This window comes from Catharus ustulatus, chromosome 3, assembly GCF_009819885.2.
Source record: "Catharus ustulatus isolate bCatUst1 chromosome 3, bCatUst1.pri.v2, whole genome shotgun sequence".
NCBI classification, from domain to species: domain Eukaryota; kingdom Metazoa; phylum Chordata; class Aves; order Passeriformes; family Turdidae; genus Catharus; species Catharus ustulatus.
Genome location: NC_046223.1, coordinates 28,490,999 through 28,515,359, shown reverse-complemented (window position 1 = coordinate 28,515,359; position 24,361 = coordinate 28,490,999). Strand labels below are relative to the sequence as shown.

At 37.6% G+C, this 24,361-nt stretch overlaps 1 protein-coding gene across 2 annotated transcripts in view; it reads right to left on the bottom strand.

Moving 5' to 3' along the window:
• Nucleotides 1-24,361, bottom strand: part of PRKCE (protein kinase C epsilon) — a 285,219-nt gene that overhangs the window by 160,985 nt on the left and 99,873 nt on the right. The gene's annotated exons all lie outside the window — the stretch shown is intronic.

Genomic DNA, 24,361 nt, shown 5'->3' with positions numbered 1-24,361 from the left:
TTCACATTGAAACAAAATCTATATTATGCTGCAGGATAACAAAGCATGGCTCCAAAACAAGTGTTTGCCTAGAGTAGTTTGTAATTTTCATTACACCACTCATATTTGGGCATGGTCTAAACCAGCAAATTTTATCCTCATTCATAAATTTTGATTTCTTAAGCAATATGATCTAAAAGGACATTTTTTCTCCAGATAGGGATTCAAAATTAAAAATTCAAAGCACATAATCTCACTCTGTTTCACAGCTGAAATCTCTGCCAAGTAGCAACTCTGTCAGCACAAACCTAACACTGCAAAAATTTCAAAGGTAGAACTAATTAGAAAGCAAGCATAAAGAACACAAATTACATGAGTTCAAAACTTTAAACCCTCAGTCAGTATTTGGATGCATGTTTGAAATGTAAGCATTTGCACATGTAAAATGGCAGCTTGGATTTACAGACCTGCAAAAATGCATTTCACAAATGTAACTAATATAGATGTGTTTGTTAGTTATCACGTCATTGTCACTGTTCCCACTTATATACAAGAACACTTATGTATATAAACCAAAGAATTCCAATATATTCTTATCACAGCTTAGTCTCTGGTAGATAACAAGTACTTTGCTGAGAGAATGTGGAAGGTTTGTAGGCAAACCTTGAGCACGTGCTAGAGCCTGGGTCACAGAGGACTGAACAAATTAGCAACTCTAGGCAGGGAGAGGTTGAGACCTTGCCCTTGAAGCTGGTCCAAGGGAGGAAAGAGCAGACCATGACTATGCAGCTCAACTATGCACTGCCTTCTAAACAGGGCTGCCTTGGAGGAGTGGTCAGACAAGGGTAAGGAGCTATTCACTCTGAAAGGACTCACATCTAACCCCACGAGTCAGAGAGGCAAATACAACCTATTAATTTGGTTTTAAATTGAGTTCTTCACGCTGTTTTTTTCTAAATTCCAATTACTAGTGTTTTTTCCCCCCCAATAGTTAGGCAGGCCTATTTATTGATTATTCATCCTATCAATACTACCTAACATTTCAGGGTACTTCACTTACATCACACATGCATTCTAAAAATCTTAAATAGCTGCTGTGTTTAATTCTAAATATAAACCTCCCACTGCATCTGCTATGAAGACCACAACACCTTTGGGCAGAAAGGTTCCGAGTGTTTGGGAAGCTGCAATGTGAATGGTGCAAAAACCCTGCAGCTTTATGAAGTTGCCAGACTTGATTTTGCACCTGCTAAAAGCCCATCAGCCTTCCTGACATCTTTCAGATGCTCCATGAATACCAGCAGAATAAAAGCAAGACATGTACACTCTGAAAATGGCACTGATAGGAATCAAGAAACAGTTCAGTATACTTCAAGATTCAGTAAAAATTGTTATTCCAATTTGGTCCTGGTGATGACGCCCACTGTTGTGGTTGTTTTGTTTAAAGAGTCAAGCACTGATCAATCCATAACTTTTAATGTTATTCCTCTCTCTGGGAAGCCATGTATCAGACAGAAGTAGCAAAGGTGCCTGATAACAGGCCTAAGTCCTGTTCCACAAACCTGAACAGCCTGAACCATTAGTTCTGTGTTTCAGCCCTTTTCGAGGTGCTGAATACCTGTAAGATCAAGTTACAAGGTTCAGTTCTAAAATTCTGCCTAGAGAAGCACAATGGCCAGGAGCTGCCAAGGTCAAAACTGAGCCATGAGGGTCAGTGTGAAGCTGAACAGGATCTATAGAAACTTTTCCAATAGCAAAAAATGGACTTTGAAAAACTAGCTACATGGTCAAAACCTTCCATCCACCTAAAACCAGATACTATTGTTGCACAGTAACATCTAGAGCCGAATGTAACAATCAGCATTAGAACTTTAAACTGTATGATATATTATAAATTCATACTCTTATCTTTTGGACCCCAAGATAATTTTGTCCTTTCAATAAATGAGTTGTTACAAAGTTTAATCATTATAGTAATAGGAATCATGTAAATTCTGATGAGGCTGGACTGTGCACTCATTGCAATTGTGAAATAAGCACAAAGAATCTGATTGAAAGAAATTAATTTTGCATGGATACTTTTCAATATACATGAATTTGATCAATTAGTTGAATACTGTAATAATCCTATTCTCCCAATCTGCAGTATCATAGAAAGTCAATCCTATTTCAAAGATTTTTTTTAATTAAATCACAATATGCAGGTACCAAAGTAAAAAATATTGCTACAAAAGAGAAAGAAATCAGCTAAATTGTAATAAAATATGATCCAAAACCCCCTCAAGGTTGAAAATTTAAAGGACAGGTATGATGGTCTTGTTGAATGGATGCTCCACAGAAGAACAGATGGATTTTGTTCCCTGCAGATTATTTTTTCTCCATGAGATGGACAAGTCAAAGTCCTGGCAATGTAACTGCATCCCAGAGCTCTCACTCATCTTCTGATACAAATGACAAGTACAGATCAGACACTCATATCTCATGAGAAAGGATAATTCATGGACTTTATGTGAGGTCTTTGAGATGGGGGTGGTGGATTATTGAGTGTCAAAGACTGGACTATTACACTGAAATATGTGTTCTCAGTTCAGTGAAGCATGGCAAACTCTCACATTGTTAAGTCTCTCAGGTCCCAAGAGCTTTCATAGGGATACAAGAGTAGCTTCAGGCCACAGACAAAGGGGCAAACTGTCTACCAGCAGATCCATGTCCAGCAGCAAAGTGATGAATCAGCAGCTACATGCTGCACAGAAGGGGACTATTAGGAATAGCCTGTGCTTTTAAATCATATTTGCTTTGACAGAGTTTTGGTCAAAGCATGGAACATTTTTTTCAATAGTGCCTCCAAACAAGAAAGAAAGAGGGAAAACAATGAAAACAAAACCTAGAAAAACAGCAGATGAACTAAATTGAGATGCCCATGACAGGTAAAAGTGCTTCTATAAAAACTGGAATTGCAAAAGTCTGCTTTCCTACTGGTTTGACATGAATGGTCTCTAAGCACTTCTGAATCTTCCATAAAAGTCCTCTCTTCTCTACCAAGCCATTTATTTTTCACTGAGCTCATAGGAACACAATCACCTTTGACACTTCACTTGCTCCATCACATTTGAAGTAAGTCAATAGGTTCCCAGAAGGAACAGTATCTTCTTCATTAAGAAGAAGAGACACAGACCTAGAAAAATGGAACAGCTTTGCAGCTTTTGTCAAAAGGAGTGTGTGTTGTGGCATGAGGGAATGAAATGCTAAAAATCTTGAGAGGCAGGAAGCAGAAACAACATGGACTAGGCATAGAATTTTTTTCCCAATCCACCTCTCAAGTTTTAATGAACTGTCATCATAGTGGTTTTGAATACTAAGTACCTGAGCATGAAGCATTTTTAGATCTCCTTTAGGAGTTCCTATATTTAGAACAGCACTGCCTGGAAAATCAGGAAGTTTCTGCTCAAAAGTTCTTTTGTCAAAATCCAAAGCTGAGTGGAAACACCTATTTATAACAAATTCAGTTCCAAAAGTCACACACTAGGTTTAGTCAAGATTACTCCAAAACACTTTTGGAAAAAAGGCTGGGAGAGGATGGGAAATATATTTTTTTTTTACAAAACTCTGCATTATTTGCAGAAATTTCCATGCAAAATAATTTTTGTCAGAAAATTCTCACAGAAAGGGGAAAAAAAAAAGTATTTCCTGTCCAGTTTTGGCATCTTGCCTTTCAGTGACCAATAATAACAGCCCAGTAAAAACAGAGCACAACACACAGGATCCAAGTGTTTCCTCCAGATGCACCTGCAGATGTTCCTTTGCCTCGAATACAAGAGTCTTCTCTCTACTAAATCTCATCTTTGCAGGATGACAATTTGAAATAAATACATTTAGTTACATCAACAGGATCTGATTTTATCAGCATTTTTATTTCCTTCTATAAGTTATTCCACATAGAAGAGCCTTCTGCACGGAAATAAAAGACAAATAAACACTGTTTTAGCCTCAGCTTGTGTATGATTGAAGGTAAGCCTAACGAAATTACATTTCTGAAACTGAAATTTAAAACAAAGATAAAACTGAGAAAGGCAGACTAAACTTTTAAAGGACCTGCACTTGCTGTTAAGTATGCAACACTATTATATTTCCACTTCTACTATTGCTACAATTCACTGTCATTGAGAATGCCTTTGGCTAACACAGCAAACATTGCAATGTGCTGATACATGATTTCATTAAGTTAAACCACAGTGATCCTTCTTGAAGATGCACAGGGAAAGGTGTCAGTCAAACTGGACTAGAACATGTTGCACTGGACTTATAAAAGTAGTTTTGCAGAGAGCCAAAAGGAAGCGTGCAGCTTTCAGCTGCATGACTGCTCAGCTAGGACTCCTCCCGTTCCTGATTCCTGGTTTGCAGAATACTGGGAAACAACAGAAGCAGAAACATGAATGGTTTGTTTAAAATAAAACATCCTCCAGCAAGAAACTCCACTGGGTTATTAGGCTCAACAAGCAGCTGGGCAGGAGTGTTATTGCATATGAGAGGATGAGGCAGAAAAGGCTCTCGGACAAACACGAGAGGGGTGTACAGCACCAAGAAACCCCTGCAGTACAGAGAATCCTCATCTGCCACAAACACAAACTGTGACACGTTCTTAGAACAATGGCAGACACAAAGGTTTGGGTGGATGCTTTGTGTTCTGCCCCACTGCTGCACAGCTGTTTCTGTACAGCTGGCCAGAGAGGTGTCTCTAAAAGCAGTAGCACCAAATAACATGAAATGTAGACCCTGAAGTGAGCCTGCATTCTGCATTCCCAGTCACCCTAACAGGCTTAGGCAAAGCTCCCATCTAGGGGCTCAAGGACTGCATTATCCTATTCTTAACCATATCCAAAGTAAATTAAGAAATAAATTAACAAGAATAATTGAAGTCTATTATTTAATACAGGATGTATGTTTCTTACATAATTTTTTAAAAGTCACTATAGACACACACAAACAAAATAAAAGCTATAATGGCTGTCATGCAGTCTGCTATTTCTTAAAGAACATGTGCCGTATTAGAAGGAGAAAATGACAGGCTTATCTCCAGATACCACTAATAAACAATCACAGCTTCTACACTTATATGCAGTCGGCTAAAATCTAATGGCACAGTGCATAAGAATTTTCAAGTATCTCACCAAGAAGTCAATTCATTTATTTGGCTGTCATCAACCAGTATGTGGATTTCCTCAGGGACACCCAACAGCAGATAGTCTTAGTGAGTGGATCTCTGCCTCACTTGCTCCTTTTCCTTCTTTTGACTGACAGTGAGGAACACTCTGAACTACAAAAATACAATCTCATATACAGAATTAAAAATCACGTGAGATTTATTAATTGTTAGTTTAAGCAGTAAAGGTTAAGGCAAGAAATGTTGTAAGATTTAAGTATATTGCATGCCAGCAGGTAAAACACAGAAATTGTATTTCAAAGGATTAAGTCCGTATCTAAATAAAATTTTTTATGGCTTCCTGTACTTATTCAAAAATGAGTGAACAGTGGATGGATGTCCATCTTAAACTACATCTGTATGCTGGTTATGAAATCCAGTAACAAAATAACACAAAAGACTCAATTTTCCCCCACCACTATGGACAGTGTTCTAAGAGAACACTAAAGAAGAGAAACTAAAGGTCACCGAGGATTTCATTTCTCCATGGCTCCGTTTTTGTTCCATGCTGAATGTATCAGTAAGGGTGTTGTTTATAATGAAGGGGTTTTAAAAGATTGTTTGTTTTTGATGCATCCATGAGGAATTAGACTTAGACCACCAACTAATTTCACACAGGCCACCCAAGTATTATTCCCTCAATATAAAAAGTAGAGATTATCTCTTAAAACTTTAAAATTTTGCTTTTGTCTACAGTGCTGATTGCAATTCAACACCACCAGAGATACAAGAATTTTGCTGTAAATCAGAGCAGACCTGCCCTGCATAAAAGCAAGGACTATTTAAAGACAAAACACAGAGCCATGATGGAATCCATGCATTCCAAACAACGTTGACATCATGGTACAGTTCACCCCAGAGTGAGTTTTCCATGCCCCAGGCACATGCTCAACTGCCTTTTATCAGCACTATTAGTCATTAGCATGACAGCAATATAGGATGAAATCCGCATCCGTTACATCGCGTAGTTACCTTAAATGCCATCCAGCCACTGAAACACAGATGCCTGGAAAATTACTTGGAGCAATATTGAGCTTTTGCTTGTGCTAGTGCATTTTTCAATTGATGGAAACACATTAAGACAGTTAATCAATTACAAATCAAAATCCATTCCCCTCTACTATTACTGGATGCAACTTTGTTCAGGTAAAAGCATTGTGTTGAAATACTTTGAACTGAACATCAAGTGTATAAATTCTGAGTAACAAGAGCAAAACAAACTCTCCAAGGCATTGTTTCAGACATAAACCTCTGTAGCTTTAAAAGATGTTTCAGCTATTTTCATAATCAATTGCTGTCTTCTTCCAGGAGTTTCCAGGTAATGCACTATGAAAATTTGACTGTCCACATTTTCCATTACAGTGACTAGCATATGGATAAAGACTTGGCCAATCAGAGCTAATTTGATAATCTACACTAAAACCATAATGTGGAATATTTTATTTTAAAAAAATCAAAATTTGCACTCTTTCATTAAGCTGCTGTTTTTTCCTTATTGTGTCCCACAGATGAGATATAGGATAAAGTATTTTATTTGAAACTTGCACATCAACAATCCCCACTTGCCCTGCATGAATGAGGAACATAGTGTTCAATCCTGAAAAGAGGGTCAGTCATAATTTAATAGCTTTAAAATGAATCACTTTCCTGTCAATATTATTGTGTGGTTTAATTACAGTAATTTCACGAATATAAGGTGCACTGGATTATAAGGCGCACTTCCGGGTGTCAGCAAATTTCTGAACTTTTGCCCATATAAAAGGCGCACCGGACTATAGAGTACACTTTTTTTTTGCAGCGAGGATCTGCCCATCGGCTCCCCCCACGCAGTTGCTGGCTGCGGCCCTGCCTCCACCCAGCAGTTGCGGCCCTGCCGGCTCCCCCCACGGCTCATGGCTCACACTTCCAGGTTGGCAAATTTCCGAACTTTGTACATTATATAAGGCGTACTGGACTATAAGGCGCACTTCCAGGTTCAGGCCAAAATTTTAGGCAAAAGGGTGCACCTTATAGTCGTGAAATTACTGTACCCATACTTGATTTTCTTCTCAAGGACGTCATAGGTGAAGCACACCGAGGGTTCCACTGCATCTCTGAAGCGATCAAGTGCTAACAGAAGCACCAAAAAGACGGTCAAGGGCTGATCCTATGGGAAACCCTTCCTTGCAGATCTTTGTCATGGACTTCAAGCACCAGCTGACAGGTTAGGGTAGCAGAGAAATATCACAATCTGGACCAGCAGCTTTTCCTCTAGACTGACAGAACAATTTGATATATTTCCTTCATCTATGTGTGCAATCAAAAATTTGCATTATAAAGTTATTGTACTCTAGTTTAATATTATCCAGGGGTTTTGATTTGAGAGAACAGCTGGTAGACTTCCCTTAGAGAACTGAATCCAACCTCCAGTACCCAACTCCAAAAAAACAATTCTGCCTCATAATCTGCTATAGTTTGATTGCCTAAAGCAAAAAATAAAGAACTTGCTACTAGCTGGAAGCTCTGAAGTAGTACACTGAAAGAAGAGAAATAGAAATACCATCATTTCTAGCTGTATTTTCCTCCAGAATCAGAAAAGCTGTTTCTTGTTAACAAGAAGGATTTAAAAGGTTTCTGTCATGTAGTATCTAGCAAAGATGTATTCATTAGTTTTGTCATCTTTCTCTTGTTGACTGTCCAAGTTTAGGTGGGCATCATGACAATCTCTACTCCAACATGCTCCTGTCTCTTTGTAGCCCTAGCTGCTTGATTAATTTTCCACATATTTTATCCCTGTGGCAGTCCTATTTAATAACAGTGCTCACATACAAACAGAACTGAGATGTGGGATAAATTGATGACTTGTCCAAAGTCACAAATACTTTTTTGCTGAGAAAGCTTCCTGAGTTCTGCATTCACTGACCAACCCAGTAGCCTATAATCCTCCCAGCCTGGCAGCATCTCTGAACACATAAAACCAGATTTTCTAAAGATGCAAAGCTTAAGTAACATATAAAGTTACCATGATGATAAGAAATACCATATAAATGCAATTACTGCCATGCAGAGGACACCTTGGCTGCTTTCCATATAAATGACATCAACAATAACTGCAAAGACCATAGTATCAAGATTATAATTTATATAATATTTTAATTCTTAATTACATAACCTATTGTTCTGCAACTTGTTTGTAACACCAGGTTCTTTCATACCTCAAATAAGAGATAAGAAACTGAAAATACCTTACATTATGTTTTGCTGCATAGTCAAGTGGCTGCTTAAATTTTAGCAATATTTTCATGCAACTTATTTGCAGAAACAGTTAAAAATTTGCTTTGACTTTTTATTTAGTTTTCAAGCAAGTATTTCTGTGCTTTTGCCACAAGAAATGTAATTATCACTAGGCCATAAGCAGAAATAGGAAGCAAAAGGAAATCTAACAAAACATTCTTATTCTTTGGCAAGGTATTTAAGTATTTTGATGTATCTGTCTCAAGACGGACAATATTCAATAAAGGAAGCACTCATTTTGGATGTTTGTCACCCGTTGCAATGGAAATGCATGACGGACCTAAGTTGCTTAGGTTTTTTTCATTCAGAAGAAAAGCAGTGCAGTAAGGAAAACTAGGTGCAAAGTGAAGTTCTGGGATGTGTACTGATATTTAGGTGAGACAACATGAAGACAACCTACTTAGTAAGTGGATATTTCATGTGCTGTACTTAAGTGATAAAATATATTCTACTAGGAATATTGCAGACAGGCAAAATTATAATCTAGACTTAAAACTGCAGGTAAGTTGATCATTTGACCATAGAAATAATGCATGTTTAATCAGTTTTAATAAATATACTAATTATTAATTACTAATTAACATTGTAGTACTATGAATACTATTAGTATTAATATTGATTGTATTAATATTAATATAATACAATTAGTATTAATACTAATAAATTATTATTAATATACTAATACCATTATCAATTATTAATATGTTCCATATTAATGTATGTCAAAACCATAACTTCTCATTTTTCTGATGCAATGTATCAAACACTAACATTTTCCAGGTATTCATGAGAAGATTTTCAGTAAGAAATTATTTCTTTCAATTACCAAAACACAATATATATGCACGTGTATATACACCCACTTTTGACTGATGAAAGCCTTTTTTCTAATTTTTCTTCCTATTTACAATGTTAATATAAATTTTTGTTTTGTAATTGAGTGGTGTTTTAACAACAGTATCTCTTGTTTAGCACTTTTTTCCTATGGATTCTGTTTATCTTCTCAAAAGCAAAATGTACAAGTAGTGTTTTGGATTGGAAGTTCCATGCATCATTATTTCTACATAAAGCCCAGTTTTTACCTAGAATTTTTAATAAAACACAAACATTACAATTTGCAATGATTTTTTTTCCTGCTAAGGGACAACTCCAAATAATAAACACCCACAGTCTCTCTGCCACAGTAAAATCATGACTTCTCCCCAGAGCAATTACATATTTCAGTGGTCTTTCCAAAACAAACCAGAGGAAAACCCATTCTGCTGTTCAACCGACTCTGTCTTCTATGTCAGTACTTTTACTTAGCCTAATATAGCAAACTTGAAAATGCCCGGCAAGGAAGGATTTACAGGAAATTACAGCTCCAAATACTGATATCCAAGTAAGAATCAGTTTTGCCAGGGCAGGGACTTGAGATTTTGGCCTGCCTGCACTTCTGGATATGAAGCTGGCAGGAAGTGGAAGGGGAAGCAACGCACTTGGGGCCGGGATAAGCAGCTCAGCAGGAAGCAAGGGAAGACAGCTACAGGCCAGTCAGCAAGATAATGAATACAAGCCAGCCTCCCAGTAAAAGGGAGAAAAAGAAGCTTGACTTTGATTTTTAGCTCCAAATTCAAACAATGAAATTAGTGGCAGTCTGCTGTTTTCCTCCCATTGTAACAAAGCATAAAACAAGCTTTGTTTGGTTTAGCAGGAGAAGACACCACTTGTATGCACTGGTACTGAGAGCTGTGCATAATCGACCCCACACAAAGAAGTACAGGACAGATTAAGACTTTAGTGCCTACAAGGACAGACAACAGCTGGGATTTCCATAAGAACCTAAATGAGTTAGGTATTTACATCTCAGGTAAATTAAGGAACATAAGGAGAAAGTACCTTATACTGACAGTGATTTCTGTGGCTAGAGCTGCTTGCTTCAAGAGACCATTTGCCTAACTGCTCCAACTTTTCCATTGACTTCACTGGAAGGGGCTACCAACAAGAGTAACCAAGTGAAAAACAACAAAAAAAAAGTCTTTAATAAAAAAGTCTTTCTTCACAATTACTGTATTGTGCCTGTTTCTTAGAAAACTACCTTCTGAAACACTACTGCTTGCACAGCTATGCAAAAGTAGCAGCAAATTTGCAAAAAGACAACACTACAACTTTCCTTTTAAACTGGAACTACATAATCTTTAACAGCACATTGATGTTCAGGTCATCTGTGATTAATGTACACCAAGTGAAGTCCATCCTCAGTTGCTATTTGAGGAAGGACTACACAGGATAAGAAAGAAAATATTTAGTTGGGTGCTATAAAAATAGGAAACTAGCAATAAAATTTAGATCCTACTGAATTTAACAATGCCATTATTTAACTTTATTCGGAATAATCCTTAACAGAAACTTCCATTTTCTAACTAATTAAAAACCCCAACCATATGTCTCCCAGAAACAGAGAAGAAGAATGAATAAAAGAAAACCCAACATCAATACCATAAAACTGAAGAAATAGATTCCAGATGTTTAAAAGACAGATTATTTTCTTAGTTTCTCTAAAGTAGGTATGAAATTGAAAGGTTGGATTCTTTCCATGTTGTCTTCCAAGTATCTTATTGATGTAAAATTGCTTCAGTGGAACCGGGCTGCCTTCATTACAACCACAGAAGAAATATTGTGTGCCTGATGCTATCCAAACTCAGATATTTCAGACCGGAAATGCTACAACAATTTCAGTCTCAACTATACTATAGCAAATCCAATACTTGTTTAGCCTTTCATGCAGTCCTTCAATACCAGTAATGCTGGCAGTAGCAGCATTGTTAGAAGGAATCAGTATGAAACTATCATGTAAATAGAACTCTGAGTGATGGTAGCTGTGACTTCAACAGCATCTGGTATTCGTGACTCAGAAAAAGAATTTGGTAACATGATAGTTCCATTTCAATACTTTATATGGTTAAAAGAGTTTGGGCAAAGAAATAAAGAAGATTCAAGTTCTCAGATACAACTTTTATAGTCTGTGTGTCTGCCATATACACAGCAAAGGAAAACTGCTTTGACTACTCGCACTATGTACTGAACTAGGAATCAGGAGTCTTGTTCCCTAGGGAACAAAAAAAAAAAAATTAACAATGCAGAGAAACTGTGCAGGATGTATTGGACAGTTTTTCACAAGGTTATTTGTAAATTACTTTCCTCCAAAGGCAGAAGCAATGAAATTAAATACTCTCCAATGCTTTCCACAGTTCTTTCTGTGCAGCTAAACTGGCATAGAAGAAAAATGTTTGTATTCCCTACTCCAAATATTTCACCGAGTTCCTATTCTCAGTTTGTCAGAAAATACTGTGCCTGACAACTCAGGTGATCTGTCCAGTCAGTGGCAAGAGTTCCAATGATGCCTGCTGAGACTCAGGATAAAAAAAAAAACACAGAAGCATGGGCTCATGCTATCTCACAGCTCATAGCCCAAATCAGCCTTTCTGGTGCAACATAGAATTACAAAGCTGTAAATGATGGTGCAAAGAAACTAAGATGAAAAACTGGACCACATCCTAATATGGCAAATGGCTTGGCTATCCTGGTGGAAACTGTGAGCTCCTTCAGAGAAGACAACAAACAAGATATTACTGCATGTGTGAAGCCTCTCCCCTTTTCCCAGTCAAAAAATTAGGAAAAGTACTTGAAAAACATAGGATTTTCTAACATAACTTAGTCAAACACTTAAGCACAGATAAGGGAAATGCTTAATCTACCTAAGGGGAGCTAAGTAACATTTAGTGAGCTATATATTCTTCTGAAATAACACTATTAAACCCTCCAAAGCAGTATCTTAACAAGAGATGTAATTTCTGGTGCTGATTGCATCCCACAAAGACTACATGAGTAAGTAAAATATTTCTTATATTAGATGTCTTACTTCCCCTAAGCATGCGGAATATATGCTCTCTAATAATAAAGACCCAGAATGAAAGTGCTTATTTAAAACGAAAAACACAAACCAAGACAGCAAAACCCAAACAAACTATAATTAAGATTTGAACATTAAAATTCTTCAAATCCTGAAATCATTAGTAGAGTCTTCATAAAATCATAAAATCATTTAGATTTGAAAAGGCCTTTAAGATGTTGGGTCCAATCACTAATCCAGCATTGCCAAGTTGATCACTAAACCGTGTCCCTTAGTGCTACATCCACAGGTCTTTTAAATACCTCCAGGGATTGTGACTCAAGCACTTCCCTGGACAGCATAGTCTGATGTACAAATTTTTCCTGATATCCAACCTAAAGCTCCCCAGGCACAACTTGAGCTTCTGTCAGTCAGTTTCTGTTTTGCTTTGATTTTGATCATTTAAAATCAGATTTTAAATCCAATACGCCACCACAAATGGGGAAAAAATGCAGAAACTATTTTTTATTAATGGTCAATTTTATTAATGGTCACTGTCAAATTTAGACATTTAATTGCTGATTAAGAACTCCTGCATTTGTACACGAAGTATGATATTCAGTAAAATGCTTCGAGAGAGAATTTTGAAAAAGGACCTGACTATAATTTAGTAACTACAGCCAGCAAAAATATTTTAATAATAATGAACCCTTAGAACACACAACTCCTCCCCCAACCTAAAAATTTTAGTATGCTGAAACAGGAATAAATACATTTTATTAACTGCAAGTTCACTACATGACCAAGTGTACTTTCTAGTCTTTCAGTGAAGAATGCACAATTAAATCAACAGAAGATATAAATCTAAATCTCAAGTCCTTTTCCAGTCTTATAAAGCTCTTTAAGGAATATTTCACTTATATTAGCCTTGCAGCACAATAGACAGATATACTCCAGTTTTCCAGAGAAGTTTGCCAATGGACTGAAGAATTTTTCCCAAAGTCAGGATGGCAGTTACAGGGTTTAACCAGACAATCCCAGACTCTAAAACATTATAAAATGGGTTCATAATTTTTATTAATATTTAGCATTAATATTATCTTGCCTGAAGTACTGGATTTGCAGAAGTCTCAGTGTATTCAATATAATAACTAAATATTTCTGTTCATTCCAAAAACTGAGCACACAAAACCTGCATGCTCTGAAACAAACATCCGTCATTGTGGATATTCACAAAATCTGCTACAACTATAGAGTGCATACAAATGAATTATAGGAAAAAACCCTTAGAATTCTTCATAAACCCTTACTTTTCTGCAAAAACACTTTAAAGCATTTAAAAGTAAATAAAAACTTGTTTAGTCCACAAGCTGCTCTAAAATCAAAGTAAATCAGATATTGAAACTCAAGTTGCTGTAGTGGTAAAATTAAAATAACTCCCCACTATTTAAATTTTACTTCCTGCCTTTGCAGCCAATGCGACCTTTTTATTCCTCTTTTTGCTCCGTTTGGCAGGTATGTGTGATTCTCATGCTGACATTTATGAAGCACTGAAATATTTGTGAACTCTGCTTCTAAATATAATATTAAATATAGTGCTAACTGAACGGGTAGTAGTGCATTGCTGGTTAACTCATACAACTGAAATGCAAAGGACTATTTCTGCAAAACTAAGAACTCACCCCTTGAGACAAAGCATCAAACCTGATACTAAAATTCTGACCTCTCCCTGTGGACCTCTCTTCAGATGAGAAGACAGCTCCACAGGAGATACCTGGCTTTTACCAAGCCCCAAATAAAGTCCAGACACAGGATCACCAGGAGAATTGGACTGCTAGATGGGCACTCCTTCAAACAGAACATGGGATGGTTTCAAGTCTTTATCACACTACAGTTAAATATTACACCTATTACAGCTATTATATCTAGGATTTGAAGAACCCTGACCAAAGTCTGAAAGTGATTATACACTCACATAGTTTCATTTTTCTGAAATTTAAATAGGAAAAGTTCTTTCGCTTTTGCCTTACAATATTGCTGTGCAAATGTAAACAATCACATTGCTCTGAAAAGAAGTACAGCTGCTTCCAGCATTTTAGGCAGAGGTGAAGAAATACCCTGGGTCACTTTTATCTACTACAGAATGTTCACAAATTGCAGTGGAAAAGGTTTCTTTTAAATAGCACCATTCACAGTGCAGCAGACATCCATGATGAAGTTAAAAAAATGCTGCATTGAAGATTTTTCTAAAACACTGCATCTAATAAAGAAAAAAAGCACGTGCTTCAAAATTCACTGGGAGCCCTGCTGGTGCAAACTGGAGTTATTAAAACCCCTCAGATTTATTCAAGTTGAGTATTTTGACTAGATGCTGATATTATTTGACCATTTATCAATGCTTAGCGTGTGCATGTGTGTAGACATTACAGAAGTATAATTTCTTAGAAATATTCCTCATCCTTACTAGACAAGAATTCAAGGATCTACACAGCATGCAATAGCTGCAAGTCTGAAGTATCAGGCAGTTTGTTTGCTTAAGCTCATAGTGCACATTAAAATCCATATTTTACATTATTCCTGATATCTACAATATGCAGTAGTTTCACGAATACAAGCCGCACGGATTATAAGCCGCACTTCCGGTGCCTCGACAATGTTGCTGTCTTTGTCAATAGATAAGCCGCACCCCGAATATTAGCCGCACTTTCGTTCGTCGCGAGAATCCGTGCGCAGCTTTCACAAATTGGCCAATTAGTAACAGGATCGCGGCATAGCGGGGTTTACTGGCTCGAGGCGGGGCCAGGAAGGCTCGGCCCGCTCATGGTTGCCGACGGGGCCGGGTGGCCCAGCTCAGCGCCACGGCTCGGTGGGGCTGGTCGGGTGGTGCTGCCGCCGCCGCCGGGCTCGCTGGCCCCCCTCTCCCGTCAGCACCGCCCCGCTGCCGCGTTCGCTAGCCCTGCCGGCGGACTGCTGCCGCCGCCGGGCTCGCCGGCCACCCCGCGCCGCGTTCGCTAGCCCTGCTGGCGGACTGCCGCCGCCGCCGGGCTCGCCGGCCACCCCGCGCCGCGTTCACTAGCCCTGCCGGCGGGCTGTCGCCGCCGCCGCCAGGCTCGCCGGCCGCCCCGTCCCGTCTGCACTGCCGCCGCGTTTCCTCGCCCTGGCCGGCACTGCAGGCCCCCGCACCACCGGGCTCCCCCACGCTGCTGGCCCCGATTCTGCTGGGCTTCCCCCGCTGCCAGGCAGCCCCACCCGCCGGCCTTCCTGCTTCTGCCATGCTCCCCTGCACTGCTAGCCCCAGTTCTCCCGCGCTCCCCCGCACTGCTGGCCCGGCCTCTGCCAGGCTTTCCCACCTCTGCCAGGGTTGGCCGGGCTCCAGCTTGGCTTGGGGCTGCCGCGGGCTCTCACTTCCGTGTTGGCAGCTTTTAGAATTTTGTTAATGTATTAGCCGCCCCGGAATATTGGCCGCACTTCCGGGTTTCCACCAAAATTTTGGTCAAATTGGTGCGGCTTGTATTCGTGAAATTACTGTATAATCCACTTCTTTTGAAAAAGACATAGAAGACATATGGCAGAAATAATAAAAGCAATGAAAGTATATAATGGGGAAAAAAAAAAAGAGACCAAGTAGCAGGCAAGGCTTAGAGAATATATCTCAGCTTGCAATACTGCCCTTAGCATAGTCCTTCTAAAAAACTCTAACTTGCAAGTGGTGCAAGGTTTACTCAATCATTTTAATTCCAGAGACTGCCTTTTACAGTGGCAAAACAATTTTTCCTACATAGGTACAGAGTGTTCATTTAAAGATTCAAATAGTTTAACCTTTCAAGACTGTACTCAAAGAAGGCAACTTTTTGACACTCCAGCTGTTTATACTATTGTAAAATACATGTTTTAAAAACAGTAGTAGATTTCCAGGCTATGTTGAAGGCAGTAGACTTTTGGTTCATGATACTTACAGAACAAGTAAGTTTTCATAATCCAACTGATGCACGGAATAGCCAGGAATACGGCTAGACCTGTTTTTATGTGTGCATTTTCTCATTTGTCCACCCCAATTGATTAATCAGAATAGATTACACCAAGGCCTTTTGCCTCAATTACCCTAAAATTAATAAAAAACATGTTTCACTGTTATTTAAAAATAAACAGGGATATTATATGCATTTTCCACATCACATTATGGCATACAGAGAGCTCACCCATATTTTGTCTTCCATTGTGAAATAGCTAGCCACACAAAGATGTTAAAAAATATGTTTATTTCAAAACTTACTACTAATTCATGTTTCATTTATGTATAAAAACACTACTATAACTTTTAATGTGATACATTTCTCCCGTTTTCTTCAAAAGACACACTAGGCATAGGCAGTGATAAAATTAAACATTCCTATTCCAAAGGCCCTGCATGATTTTGTTAAAAAAACTCCCCAACATATGGAAATCGGAGCTTTTACTACATAAATGGAAAAGTGAGCGACAGCAGTTGGGTACATGGTATGTATATGAGTTTCAATCCTTTTTCAGCCTAACACAGTTTTCCTTAAGCAAGTACAAACTCTTCCAGTACCAAGGCACTGATATAAAGGTGCCTTGAAGCCAAAATTTTCTATCTATGTCTTGCTCCCTGCAAAGCATTTATTTTGGCAAGTGGCTAAAAGCCTGCCAAGGAAAGGTCACTGATCCTTGCCTGAAAAGCTTGAGCCAGCTTTATAAAGTAAGGGCTTAGTACAAACACACAATGCTTACCAGATGTTCAATCAGCTAACTGGATACAATCCAAGGGATGGCTATAAATCCATGGAGAGATGTTCGTTATGAAGGCATTTGCCACACAAAGTTAAATTTATATAAGCACCCTTTGGAGAACCTCTACACTGAGCAGTGCCGTTTAAAAGGCTCAGGCACTAAACAGACTGAACTGTCACCAAGTGCTGATTTGTGTGTGCACAGATACCTTTAAAAGGAAATCTGGGGTTCAACTGTTAACCTGAAAGGTTCACTTTCCCAAATAAATGCCTGTGCCATTACTCAAGTCGGTGTCAACTGGCAAGAGTCAAAAACTTAACATAGACTCAGACTAATATTATTTCACAATTCCTCTTCTCAGGCTTTCCAGTTATTGTCACTTGGGTAACAGCAAAAAGTATCTGCTCTCAGATGCCCTGCTACCAATGGGTGAAATTTTGTCTCAGGAGAAGTACATCACCTACTGCACCAACAAGCAAATACCCACCAGAGTCAGGTACTGCAATTATCTACTGACATTAACATAGTCCAAAAAATTGGGGAAAATAACATTTATTTGGAGTGGTTCATTTGAAATGAGAAAGTTTTCTGACTGAGCAATGCAACAGACAAATCTTCGCATTAGTATTAATACAATGCTTGGGAAGATTTTTGGTGGGTTTTTCATTTCATTGGTTGGTTGGCTTAAAAAAAATCAAACAAACTAGAAACTCAATATCCGGATGGTTAAAGATTTCTTACAGTTGCAAAAAAAAAAAAAAGTCCTAAAAGAGATGAATCATTTCAAAAGGAGAAAACACCTGGAAATTTTTTTTCATTTTTTAAAATAAGTATCCACACATCAGCACCGATGTATTTTAGGTTTAAACCAAATAAGATTCAAGAGAAAAAGCGTATTAGTAGCAGCTTTGCATTATTCCTCCTAAGAGAAGAAGATAAAGGCATAGCAGAAGGAGAAAACTTTGCAAATCAGTTTGTTTCTTTTCCTTCTTTGATTATAACCTTTTCCCTCACTTACAGTGTGAATGGAGTGCTGATTTGGTACTGAAGAAATGAAAACCTGAATGGGGGGGAAAAAAGTAATTGCCCACACCCTATCTACATAAAACCAAAGCTTCAAAGGAAACAGGCTCTCAGTTGATATACTGCATAAGGAATTTTGAAAAAGAAGATTGTGGTTAAGTTTGTTGTTGTAAGGTTGTTTGTTGTTTTTCTCTTAAAGCAGGGAAGCCAGGAGAAGGAAAAGCAAAAAGCCTTTATCCAAGCTATGAATAAAATCTGAGATTAGACCTTTAGATTGAAGTCCTTCTTACTGAGACTGGGCAGAGCAGAGCAACCAATGTGTGTCTGGTTTTTCTGACTGGATATTTGCTTTACAGTAGGAAGAGAGAAAAGCTATATAATATTGACACTTCAAACCCTGTGTCTCCCTGAGCACACAATATTCCCAAGAAGTCCTAGGGGAAGCGGCAAAGAAACCACTACTCTTCAGTAACACAAATTCCTGAAACAACCAAGCAAAAATGCTCCCTGATTTAGACTTTGAGATTTCTGATTAGGCATTTTCCACTGTTCTCTGTTCAAACAGTGCCTGGCACAACCAGATCTCATTCACTGAGCCCTTATAGCACAAGAAGCATAATTAATGATGATGACAGTGACAACTACAAGTACTTGAAGGAAAAGCATTGGCAAAAAGATACATTAGGCATTGTAGAGGAAGTTTTTATCCTGTGGGATATTTTCTATGAACAGATTTTTGCAAAAGGATGCAACAACACGGAACACAAATATAATTTTTCTTGCCATATCAGTTCTACTGAAGTTCAGTGCCTGAAACAAATCCTCTGGATATTTTGATTAATAAGCTGTATTTTTGTACAGATCTATCCAGTATGGGATACAAAAACGGCATTAAGAATAATTCTCTGCTTCTACTAATACCTTTTTCATGCAGACCTTCTGTCCTGACATGCCAATCAACAATAACCATATTTGTAAACCTGAGAGCCTTGAAGTAAATGAGCTAAGAAGAATTGGAAAACCTCTTCCAAATTCATAGATTTTGAATTACATGTTAAATACATAACCTGGTGCAGAGTTCTAAGAACTTTTTTGTTGGTTATTTCAATGCAAAAAGGCCAGATAATATATGCAAATAAAACGTTTTCCATTCACAAAATATCATTACTTCAGCCAGCAGGCTTTATTCTTCATCGTGTGCGATTTTAGTACCTTATAAGCAGATGAATCTGAAGATGAATGTATTAAAAGCTGTGATATTTTATTGCAATTCAACTGCTCACTCAAAAATGGGGAATCTGTGATTGTATAGAAAGGGAATTCCATAATGCAAATTTGAACATCTAAATGATAAATAATCATTACAACTGATTAGACATACAACATAGAAAAACAGTTTTGAATGGTTCTAAAATTTGTATTACATGTTACCTATAATAAACACAGTTAAGGAAAAAACCTAACACGTCAAAGTCATTCTGAAGCTGTCCACAGTTGATTTAATATTGACATATTTCAAAAGGTAACTTAAGAATTAAGTTGGCAGAAAGCTACTGCAAGTGACTGTGTCCCACATAAACCAGTAATTCCAAAGAAAGAAGAAACCTTCAATGACAAATACAGCAGGCAGGTCACAAGCTGATAAATATAGCAGCACCTGTCTTCCAGTACATATAAAACTGACTTTGCTGAAAATGTTTTTAATCATTCCTCAGGCAGTTTACCTCTCTTACCCACTTGCTGGCCATCTGTTACTCCAGTTTGTAAATCAAATAATTGTGTCACATTAGTTAAGTTTTAAACTTTAGCCTGCATTTGGATCTTAAGCAGCTACACTGGAACTCTTAAGTATTGCGCAAATAATTGAAAAAACTTTACTTACAAAGTTGTATAAGAACTAAAAGAAAAATACGAAAAAATAGATGTAAAGACACTGTCAAAGCATGTCAATAAAATAGTGAGTGCACTTCAGTACAGAAATACTGCATACACTACAGCACCGCTGAATTAATATAGAAAATCAATATGACCTTGCACAACAAGCAGCACTGAAGGAATGAATAAGGCAGCAAGTCTTGCAGATTCTCCTGTTCACTGATAGAACTGATACACAGACACATCCTGCACCACAGACCAGGCAGGAGTTCAAAATACAAGACTAAAAACCTGTGCAACCATTAGATCGAGTTTGCAAAGTAAGAGAATAAATACAGTAGATCTTTTCCAAGCTATTTCCTTTTCACAAACACCAGTCTATTACAAACTTTGTTTTTCTTATAACTGCATACATAAAGGGGAGTCACCAAATGTTTGCATAATAGCAGAACTGACTGATTAGATGCTTTGCAAGACTAACAAACTATTCTGGTAGAATAACAACTGCAGCCACCCACATTTTGATTTGGTCTCCCAAAAGAAATGTTTAAGGATGCTTTGTGCTTGCATATAGCATAGTACATAACTATGTACCAAATTCCAACAAATGTATGTTACCATTTCCAGCTCCTACTGTTGGTGTGTCAAGTTCCAAGAAGCCACATTTGTTTGTTTGACCAAAGGGATTTGTGTTTGAAATATCCCTTAAAGCTCTGTGCAGGCAGTTCCTTAAGCACTTAAAAACACTTAAAGAAACACAACCAAAGTATTAGAATTATTTTTTTAAAATTATAAATAGAACTTTACTGATTAACTGTTGCAGTTAACTGTTGCTGAATAACTGCTGCAGTTATTTTAGGCTGTGAACAGACACCTTAGTGCACATTTACATTTGGGAAGGTTCCACTGATACAGCTGCTTCCATTCACAGAAAACAAATATAGATTTACTCTATATGCACAGACCCATTTTAAATAATCTACAGAAGGTAAGTAACCCTGCACATGAATTCTGGCAAGGGAAGTGTAAAAACATGACTCACAGGTGTCACAGAAATACTGCTCATATAGTTTCAAATGGAGAATTAAAAGACCTTATTTTAAGAGCTGTTTTTTCACCCTCTTCCTATGTCAACACTAAAATGGTAAATTATATTTCAGAACTGATTTGGAAGCACAATATGGAAACCTTCAGGCTTTAACAGAAAAATTTAAGTCCTAACATTTGAGAACATCACCTTCCGTGTGACAAACAGTTTATTTAGCGTTTTATGTTCAGGATGTGGGCTGGATAGTTTCTACTACAGAATTTACAGAAGATTGCTGAAATAAATAGTTACTCACTATCTCTATCAGTGCAGAAACAAACATTCAGAAACTATAAGGATGTTCCAAAACAGGATTAGTGTAAAAAGGTGATGATAAAAACACTCCTCTTGTGTTTGTTGTTGTTCTTGTAAGTGCTTTGCATGTAGCTTGCTTTCCACTTCTCCGACTTCAGTATTTGTGTTTTCCAATCTTTTTCTGCTTTAAAGACTAGAACTGGATGGAAGCAAGTTCTAATTATTTTTTCAGAACAAATCTAAAATCCCTGAAATTTGAACAATCCATTGGAAAGCTCAAGTAGCAAAGCCAGTAACTCTACTGTTCTGTCTATCGTTCCATGTAAAAAATATTGGCCAGATGCTGATATTGATATGCTAGGGTGGCTCTCAAGTCTGTCTCTGCCTAGGGAGAGGCAGAAGTACTCTTTACCTGCCTTTGTAATCTGCCAGATTTCCATCTGTTTTGCACACCTAAGCCACACAAATCCATGAATGATTCAGCTTAGACAAGGAAGGGGGGGGGAGGGATGAACAGGAATTGTGCACTTTTTTTGAGAAAGTTTATAACAAAGAACTGTTTTCATTGTTTTGCCATACAAATGCAAATAGTGCAGAGGGATAAGCAATCTGGCAGTTGGGACTAAGCAGCAATTGGATTTTAAGGGTATATGGTAACAGCACAAGCTTACTTTCAATTTATGTTTCAATTTACTCACATAAGGGCTCACTTGGAAAATTAGGACTTTTGCCTTTTAGAGGCAGTACAGTAAAGAACAATGTTCTTTGTCCATATTAATGGATTGAACTAATCTTAAGTCAATTATTCCAAAAGAGAACTTGGATATCTGTCTGACAAAGCTTTTAGAAGTGCCAAATAACTGTAGCTACATTACTGACTGCTGGTAACTAGAAACCTGCTTATCTCACATAGGAGAAGCAACTCCAATTTTCAGCACACAGCATTACAAGACAAAAATGGTTGGTGAGTATAAAGTATGTTTTTGCAAGAAACGTGCAATTTGATTGCTTCCTCCAGTTAAAATTGTTGCTGTAAGTATTTCTGTTTTCATAAATTGCCAATTTTCCACCTCCAAAACTCCAGGTGAAATAGTGATACCTATTTATGCATCATGAAAAGAATGCTGTGTACTCTTGCTATTCAAAGTGACAACTGCGCAAAAAAAAAAAATCCTCCTTCAGAAATTTGCTCAATTTCAACCAACCCTGGCCACGACAAAGTGATGCACCTGGTGTAACTTGATATTGCTTTAATATTCAAGAAATACAGATCCACTGCAATGAACGGACCCATTGAAATTCATAAAATACCTCTCAGATACATTATCTTTACCTACATATGCACATGCACATAAAATGAAAGAGGCATTTCAGAAACACGTAAAACAAGCTACTTCCCATGTGGTCTAGGTGTTTCTGTTCACTACACAAGGATGCACATAGTTAGGTTAAACTAGGTGCTTCAATAGCATAACTAAATATCCAAAATTATTTAGGCTGCAGTCCTAATAAAACAGTCCAATAATAGGATTTCATAGTATCACTGACAACACTATAAAAATGGTTTACCAACAGTTGTACAAACTTGGTCTGCTTTCCTTTGTGACTAGAACTGGAACTCTCCTATAGAGTTCTGCAATACTTATACACAACACTTTTACACAATGTGTAAAAAGTTTTACACATTTTTATACACTTTTACATTCCCTATTTAAGTGCATGGGAAAGCTCAAAAAACAGACAAGTTCTATTACATTTTGTAAGAGCACCAACTTCTCTAATTTCTATCAAATTGACCTCAACTAAATCCTCTTGGTCTTCCTGAGAGCTTCCCGTAAGTATTTCATAAGCTGTTTTCCCTCACTGGCCTGATTCCATTTGTGTGTTCCCTTCCAATGCTACAGTAGTGGTACATAATTATTTCCCAAGTACCCTTCAAGTGTCACCACCTAATAAAGGAGACACTAGGATAGCCTTTTTTTACTTTCCTGTAAAAGGTTAGAGAGTTTTAAAAACTTCTGAAGAACCACTTAACACCATTCCTCCTATCCTTTGACAGCCAGACAGACCTGAATGCATCTGGGGATGAAATAGTAACAGCAGGTTGGAAGAACATCTACCTGCCCTAGGCGAGAATCACACCAATGCCTTAAACCACATTTCAGGTGATCCTTGTCATGCCACTCAAAGAGATATGTGGGAACAATTATTTAATTGCTATTTTCTTCAATGTGCATGAAAAAAAAATAGTAGGTACAAAAAAGAGGATAAAAGATAAAGCTTGTTTTTAAAATTCAGGATTTATAGCAATATGTGTTTTTGCAAACTACTGCTAGTAGCTGGTCAGAGTGCAGCAATTCATTACAAAGAACAGAAAGATAAACATGCTCTTCTGCTTTTCTCCACTGTGCCAGGTAAAATAATTTCATTTCATACCATTTTTGGTTTCAGCTCGTGTCAGGGTTCATGTGCATCTTCTTTATGCACTGTGAACCAACAATAACCTCATTTAACTGAGCTCCATGAGCTACTGGGGGAAGCTGATCAAAGCTGATTGCTGGACATAATTTAAGATAATCAATCATCTAGGCCATTCTGGTAGATCAGGCTGTCACCAAGTGCATGACTAAGACACACAGATTTACTTCTTCATAAATTATCTTAGTCCTACCATATATCACTTGACTCCGTTTAAAGTAAGCAGCTGAAAACTATTTTTAGAATTTTTCTTAAGAATGTAATAAATACTTCTCTTCCATATTTGGGGCTTTTTTCAACATGTAACTGCTATGTCACAAAAATGAAAACACCTCATATAATTACAACATTCTGGTCATTACTTTACTTGAAATGGAAAAAAACCCAAATATTGGAAAAATTTTAAAAGCAAATAAACTCCTGTCCCTCATCTTTGATATCTTATCCTTTCTACCTACATAATGGTTAACTTCTTCTAAAAATAAAAGAATGTGGAAGTTTCCTCTAGAAGTTAGTACTACTAAAATATGATCATTTCATTATGGTAATTTTAGCTGGTATTGTTACCATC